This window comes from Notolabrus celidotus, chromosome 8, assembly GCF_009762535.1.
Source record: "Notolabrus celidotus isolate fNotCel1 chromosome 8, fNotCel1.pri, whole genome shotgun sequence".
Lineage (NCBI taxonomy): Eukaryota > Metazoa > Chordata > Actinopteri > Labriformes > Labridae > Notolabrus > Notolabrus celidotus.
This window is the reverse complement of record NC_048279.1, coordinates 14691356-14700274: the sequence shown is the minus strand read 5'-3', so window position 1 is coordinate 14700274 and position 8919 is coordinate 14691356.

Below are 8919 nucleotides of genomic sequence, written 5' to 3'. Positions count from 1 at the left end.
AATGTTAATTTGTTTCAGAAATGGTTAAAGTGTCCCGTCGTTTGTAAAATTGTCTCCAACTTTATAAAAGTGTTTCATCTTTTGTAAATTTGTTTTCCAAAATGTAAATTTGTCTCCAACTTTGTAAAAGTGTTTCATCTCTTGTAAATTTGTTTTGTCCTTCAGGGCCACCGTAAAGAACACATGCATTATTATAACAAATAGATATGTATGAGCTCTGACCTTCAGCTGACTGAGTTTTATTGTTGATGCTTGTTGTTCTATCTAACTGATGCACAAATACATTAAGTAATGAGTGGTTTAAATTCAACAACAATGCTTCACATGCTTATATTAAATATGAGGGTATTTTTGGAATACATCTTCAAGGTAAGTGGAATAGACATAGGAAATTCAGGAAGGTGGAAATGAAAAAAGAATGGTTGGTTAGTGAATAATGGAATAATCATACTGTACATCAAAACACAACCATGCACAATATTATGGCCCAGAAGAGTTGACACTTTTATTTTCAGGACTTCTTACTCCAGTTTGAAAACATTTTTTCTTTTCTGACTTTTTAGTCTTTGAAATCAGCTTTTTTAGTATTATGCTCACTATTTCTGCACAACTGATTGATTTTGATGCAAAGATGTATATCTCTTCACGCTTCTGATCTTGTCCTTTACAACCCAAGGTAGTTTCTTTTTCTCACTCTACTTTCTTTAATCTGTCAAATGTGTCCCTCATTGTGAATAATGTCCTGTTGAACATGCTGTTTCTTCAGTGTGCTGTCAATCATCTGGTCTGACACAAACCCCCTTCCAGCGGTTTCAGGCCTAAAAAATTAAAATATGGAGATTGTCAGTCTTGTTGTGTTTGGTCTTCCTTTCTTTTGTAGGTCATAAAGAGGCATTAGAATCAATTTCAGTCTATTTCAGGACCAGTGCTCAACACAGGGGCTGTAATTTAATTTCTATGAAGTGAGCACTGATTCAAGAGATATTTTTTAATACTTTGTGAATAGTGTCTAGTCATCTGATATATATTAAAATGACTTATTTTTAGGCAATTGAATGATAGGAGGCAAACTGTAGTGAAGTCACATGTAATCATAATCCAAAGAAAAGCTCTGTTTAGGCATAGGAAGTGTAACCTCCAGTTTGGGTTGATCCAAAGGGGTATTGCCTTAAATACCAATTCAATGATTATCTGTTTATTTTCATTAGAATAATGTACAATGTATATCAATAACTTTGTACAAACCAAAGTATGTATTCATCATTTGCTACATCAAGCTGACATACAGTGATCAGACTATCTTGTCCAAAGTGAACTTCCAGTGCAGTATCCAGCTCAGGATCATGAGCAGCCTTCTCTGGCCTCGGGGGTGTCTTCTTGCTGTTTCTGTATCTTTGACGCCTCACAGCTATAGGGCTGATCATCATCTTTGAGTTATTTTTATTCATTAATGGTCTACAGCAACATACAAAAGCCTCTAAGGTCAGAAAAGTGGCTGGTATACTCTCTAAAGCTGTAACTATCAAAGCATTCTCATACACCAGTTAATGGTCGTCACACAATAATGAAATCAGACGTTTTTAATGTACCAGCACCGTTAAAAGCCATTGCATTAAAGTAACACATCTTTGTTCACAGTCAATACACATTTTCCCACAATAAATCAAATGTGTTTTAGTCCTCCGTTCCTGACACATCACTGACCATTTTTTTCCATTCCCATGTTGCCTCTAAAATAGAATCAGGGGTCAGAGAGATTTACATGTGCATGTTCATCGTTCAAGCATCAATTTGTTGCAGCCTTACATAAATTTCATCTTTAGTGAAAATATGATGTGACATAACCTTTATGTCTCCAGGGGCTGTATGTGCAGAGCACACGTACAGTAAGTCTGTTTCATTCCTTAATAATGCAACACTGAAGGCTGTTTCTGTCTAATTGCAGATGTAACAGAGAGCAGTTCAGTGCATTTCGTGCTGACTGTATACATTTAGTCTCATGCAAAGAATATATTTGTGGTTGAAGTCTCCCCGGCTGAGAGTTGAGGAGTGGCTCGTTCTGCTCCAGTTGGCTTTGCTCTCACTGGTCTCACGCTCAGCAGGTTCTCCCCAAAAACACATTTTGTTTGAAAAGAACCAGCTAGAAGCAGTCTGGAGATTGTATACTCAACAAAAGGCTGATATTTGATTTCTGCAGAGCATCATCGTCGAGAATCCAATTACACTTAAATCTATTTCTGAGTTAACCAATGAGGGTCATTTTTGAATTTGATTTTGGGCCTTTTTATTTTTAATGTTGCCCTCTGGAGATTGACAGGAATCCAGGGGAGAGGTTTTAAAAAATCCACCTTATCTGACCCACATATCCTGTAAGTACAGGCCTGTGTGTTGACTAAGTAATACATACAACCAAGCACATATTGTCCTTAGTCAGCAATCATGTAGACAACAGGAACAAAAACGTTAATACTGCTGTCAATAACAATGTGACATTTTTCAGTGGGTCAGTCTATAAATAGAACTTGGCCTGCTCTCTTTATTGTCAAAAGGCTTTGCAGCCTGAACCTAAAACCCCAAACATAATTATAAGGGAGAAAAGATGGGGTGCTGTTGGCCTATAGTGGTTTAAGTGCGCGCCCCATATACAGACGATAGCCCTTGTCGCTGCGGTCGCTGGCTCGACTGGAGGCCTCGACCATTTGATGAACGTCTTCCACTGCTCTCTACTTCCAACATTTCTTAACTCTCATCAGCTGCCCATCAATAAAGGCAAAAATGCCCCAAGATATAATGTACAAAATAAATAAATAATAATAATAATAATAATAATAATAATAATAATAATAATAATAATAATTGCTGCAGGGGACACAATATATCAACATATACATCTTGATAATGCAGTTTTCCACTAGTTGCAAGCAACAACCCTTTTTTGGTCTCAATCCACTCTGTATAAGAGTTTGAGCTAGCAATAAATATAAAATAAACAATGCCCGTTTATTAAAAAAAATAATTGGGGGAGCTTATTGCAATGAGGGTTGGGAATACACAGAAAACCACAGAGGACGGATGAGTTCAGCCTGATATGGTGGGATTATAAATTCTAATAGAACAACAGCCTCTAAATCTGGAGTTTGACAAAAAGAAGTGTCCTCAGAGGAATAACAGTTTGTGAATCTGGTCAAAGGGTCTTCCACTGCAAGTTCAATACTAAATTCTCTTTCCTCATGGATCCTGGCCTTTGACCTTCTAGGAGTATTTCCCATGGCTCTCTCTGTGTGGACTCCCCGAGCTATGCCTGTTGCATTCCTGGTGTCACCAGTACTCCACGTCAAACATGAAAGCCCCCCACACACATTGCACACACCTGTTGTTTTGACGGAACCACACACTGTCCTTCAGGAAATACTCAAAGTGTCAGACCTATCACTGTCATTAACGATTCCATTTGAAACCAAAGTGAGAATTAAAACAATTTAAAATAGCTCTCTGCTATGCTTAGCCATGTCATTTGCTGATTTGGAAACTGCTGCTAATATTGTTGAGTGTTACATCTGAGGACCTTCCATGTGGAGAGTACCCAAATCCATTTTTTTCGTGTTCTTCACTTTACTTCAGGGTATTACTAATCTTTATTTAAGAAATTGTCATGCCTTAATTCTTGTATGCAAATGTTCAGTTTTTGTTTTTTCAATGCATTTATTTTAAAAAAGCTTCTGTGAGGAACTCTAAGTTTATGAGGCTCCTGGGGCATAACAACTTTTGTACTGTACAAACTTTTATGGTTTCTAATACATTTTATTTATAAAGTGCTTTTGTGAATACTCCGAGACAAAGTATAACATTTGCACCCTTATTTTAAAATATTTACCCATATTGGGTTTCCTTCTTGGAATGATTAAATTCCTCCTCAATAAGTACAAAATGTTGAGAGCAGAACTTTTTTCGACTTGTAGTTTTTTTCTCAAACCCCTAGACTTAATCCTGTGACTCAGTGGAGGGGCCTAAACCCTTGTGAAACCACTTGACTTGAGCGCTAATAGTTCAATAAATTATCACCAAAATTTAGATATGGAATAATGAAACTATCCATCATGAAACTTTTTGTGGAATTAGTTGTTTATTTCATTTTAATGAAACACAAATAATACCACTGTACTTTTAAAATGCAGGACTTTCGATTTAATATTTTGACTCCTGTATGCATAGAGGAGGTTTTGCACTCTAGGCTACCACCCCCTCTTTTGTATATGACATAGAAAGTCAAGAGATCTGACTCTAATATTCACCATCACCCCCATGTCCTGCTCTCATCATTTTTCCTCAGAGCCTATACCCAAAATCTCTTGGTAGCGTTGTGACCCACAGCCCTTTTGGATATGTAGGAACACATCATATGCATGAGAAGACAGGCAGTGCTAAACCCAATGCACAAATCCATTAGGAGACTTGCTATCGGGGCAGCGGGCCTGCTGTGAGACCCCCCTGCTATAAAATGCAATGATGTGCAAGAGCTGTAGAAATTCCTCTGTGCAAGAAGAGGAGTTACGTCTGGCTTCATCTAGGCGAAAAACCATCATGTCATGTTAGCGTCTGCCGATGTAATTCCCCGTTTCTCATCCACTCTGTTTTAACCAGATTAGAGGCAGTGTTCTGGCTGCCATTGTGGAAATAATCTTTATCTCCCACAAATGAGAGTTTGTTTCTTCAAGGCCTCTCCTATTTGCATGGCAACAAGGAGGGTGATGAAAATAAACAAGTTGAAACATGACTGTGTAGGGAGTATAGTATCACGTCTTCAGACAAATGCAAGTGTTTCTCTTGTGTATGGTTTGGTTTGAGTGATTGATTGTCACAAAGAGCAAAGCAAATCTCCGTGATGTATTTACCAAAAAAGTAAGACAAGGATATCAGTCTTGTATCTGATATATGAAAACAGAATGATATAACTTATGATATTAAACTCTGGCAGTACGCAGGGATTTATGATATGACTTGGCAGGAGGAAGCTTTCCTGAAATAAAGAGAAGAAGCAGCCAGAGCAAAATCAAATGGAGCTGATGTTACTGAGAAACAAGGAAGAGTGTAAACATCATTCTTAAACCACAGAGAGACAGAGCCTCCATATGGGAAATTGAGAAAATAAAGTTATGATGGATCTTATAGCCTAGCGCGGCATGGATAGATCATGCTGTCCTTGAACATACCATAAGAAAACTGTCTCAACAAGCAATGGCCCTCCATATTAAATCACAGGACAAATAACAAATGGTGTGGGTGGATGGACTAGTCTGCTTTCATCCAGGACTCTTGATTGTATTTTTGATTGATCTACAGAGTACAGAGTATTAGTTGTGTCATGCGTAAAAATAAGATACATCTCCCTTGAACTCCCACACTTCACAATATTTACATCTCTAGTACCAAACATGGGTTATACTGGTAATATTCATATTAGTTCATATCAAAGTCATATTTTTAGTTGCCTGAAAAGTAACGGATAAATCTTTTAAAGGCTATATTTATGTTGTATTTTTGCACTGAGATTGATAACATCAACATTTTGACAAGAAGTAGCAGGAAACCGCTAGCCTGCCTCTTTCTAAGGATTAAATATACACAATTTAGAACACTTTAAGATAAGTGAGTAATACTTAGATACACAAGGAGTAGAAGTAATTGACCCAGTTTCCATGAAGAAAAGATGTAGCATTAGATGCTATGCTAATGGCGTACAAAGGGTATATTTCCTGTTTCTTTGACTCTTTTGATTGTTGCACTAAATAATTACAGTGGTTCATAACACTAGTATTACTAAAGCTTAGTGTAGCCAGCAAAGAATTGTGTCTGAATGACTTGACTGGAGGTACATGCATCAGCAACAGATGTAAGATTTTCCTCCTCTTTCTTTTTGGATCAGTATGACAAAAATTGCTTCTTATAAAATGGTGTACCCAGTGTTGTGGTACTAGAGTCCAGCACTTGGACTTTAGTCTGACTCAAGTCCTGTGACTAGACTTGGACTTGGGTAATTATTACTCAAACCTGAACTTGGGCTGCGTGAGATTCAGGAGATTGAGAGGAGGACTCAGACTTATTTATTAATAGTTTTAGTTTGCATTTTTGGATAATGCTTTAAAAGTTATTCAGTTTCAAACAACTGGCATGTGTGTTCACCTGCATTGGCATTCACTTGCCGTCTTGTTCAGCAACAGTTCCTTCCAAGATGCCTTTAAGAGATGCCACAAATTGTGAATTTTGTTTCAAAAATTGCAAACAAGGACCGTGCATCACATTTGATATGTAAAAGAGGAGAAGGCATTGACAAGCTCAAAGTTTAACTGACATCTGTCCAGAATGAAAATGATGCTAGTTGCTAAGTAATTAGACTGTTAGTGTTACTTTTAGCTAGCTGCTAGCTAATGTTGGCTTAGCTAATGTTTGTACTAATGTGCTTGAGATGCATAATAGATTATATAGGCTAACTGTGGAGGCTAAATTAAAATCGAGCCTCCTGTCATTTATGCAAACTGTTATATGGATTAACACACCACAGTTATTTTGTGATAGACTCAAATATTCTGGTTTTAATCATAGGTATACTACACATCATGTGAGCACTGTTTATCTGCTAACACCAAGTCCTAGAACTGACTCTATGATGAAGTCTGTTCTATTAAGAGGTTCGTCTGCCTGGAATCAACTCACCAACAACATGAGATTGATCCAAAACAGATTTTCTTTTAAAAAGTCACTTAAACAAATGCTGATGAATTCCTTATAGACGTTATTATGTAATCAGTGTTTTGAAAGTCTTTGTTTTATTAATTTTTGGTGGCGTTTGTCACAATTTTGTTTTTGTTTTCATTATTATGGAGCTTAATGCTACTCATTGTTTATTTGCTCAGATACTTAGTTTATTTTTCATTTTCATTCTTTATTGTTATGATTGGCTGCTATAGCATCTTTGTTTTATGGATAATGTGTGATTTTAAATAATTGTTGTTCTTGTTTTTGTTTTGTTGTGTGGACCCCAGGAAGACTAGCAACCACATCTGGAAGCTAATGGGGATCCTAATAAATAAAGAAGTAATGTAAGCTTCTTAAGTTATTTTAACTACTGGGTCCAAGATGTTTGGTTAGTCAATATTCTGATTAGTAGCAGGTATTTTTATGTGAAGCGCTGTAACTTTATCAATAATTTAGATCTCCAGAAACGATCAGTCAGAATCTAATGTTAATAAATGAAATGTGATTTCTACACATCCAATACTTCTAACAGTTAGCCACGGCTCAAACAGTGAATAGTTCAGAGTGAGACAGCAATCCTCAGATATTATGTGCTTCATACGGACGCTGCTCTGATTTTTCTTTGGTGACTAGTTTGGTGACTCTGCTACAACACTGGTTATTTCATTTCAATCTAAGGCTTTATATAACCACTTATTTTTTGCTAATTGAGACAAACCAACGAGGGCAGCACTGACCTTTCAAGATGAGCAGAGACAAGATATATCAGCTGTTACGACCCATGAAAAAGATGATATCTTGGTTGCCAGAAATGTTCAGAGGATACATAGCGTGTAAAAAAATATATATATATTTGATGGTGTCTATGATGGGAAATAATCCATAGAAATGTGTGCCATTTTTCACTTTACAGTGATTGTAGTCTTTCAGGGGCAGGGCAGAGGCAAAACCCAAGAGACACCGACCCATGAGAAGAGTCCAGTGCACTGTCATCTCTCTGAACTGTCTCTGTAACCACAGGAGGTTTTATAAGGAGGAAAATGCCAGCCTATTTTTGGAACTTTTCCTAAATTCCCCTACATTTTTTCTATGAATAAAACCAATAACTAACAAACAGAACTTACAAATAGCAGAGGTTAACATTTTAACAGAACTAGGCTAGCTGTTTTCACTACCTAAGGAACGCTAAGCCAGCTGGGTTAATAATAATAATAATAATAATAATAATAATAATAATAATAATAATAATAATAATAATAATAATGCATTTTATTTATAAAGGTGCCTTTCTTAGCACTAAAGGTCACCGTACAGGGCAGAGTTTAAAAAAAAATATCAAAACTAAGCTGATAAAAACAACATGGCATGATACAGTGCAATTAAAATACAAATACAATGAACAGGATCAAATACAGTGCATTGAAGAGGTGTAATCAGAGTGAATATGACAGTTTAAAAAGATGTGCCTTGAGATGTGATTTGAAAATGGAAAGAGAGTCGATGTTACAGATGTCCCAGGTTACCCATCTCTTTGCATAACAGCACATCAAACAGACAGATTTGAGAGCAGCAAACCCTTAAAAGCATATTTACCAAGAAGTCAAACTATTCTTTAGATACCTCAGTGAAGGAGATAACAAATCAGGTAAAAGGGAGCAAGAAAGAGAGAGTGATGAGTGGAGGGTGAGATGAGGAGGAAGAGTAATGACCCTGCTATTAGTCTGTGACTCCTTGGTGAGGTACAGCCAACTCTGTCATCTCCCCTCGAGCCCCTTCAGCCACTCATCTGTAGCCGACCTTGGAGTGGCATGTGGGCAGTTTTCTTCCACATCAGAGGCACTATCTTGTAGGATGGCAAAGAAAAATTGAAGTTTTGTTTGATTTGATGCTCTGCAACCTGACTGCACTTGGCTGTAAAAAACAGCTTGAGTCTCCATGTACTGATCCAAGATCCATCATGGACTCAATTCCCTGTTCCTGTGCACCTGTGATCATTTATTTAGGGATTAATTTAGTCAGACAGAAGGCAGATTATCTGAAATTAGCAACAGCAAAGTCAAAAATGAGAAAATGGATCCATAGCCAGGGTTTGATATGCTAAGATATTTATAAATGCCTTGAGTAAGACATCTGGAACATGTAATCTAGATACTATTCCAGTTACGG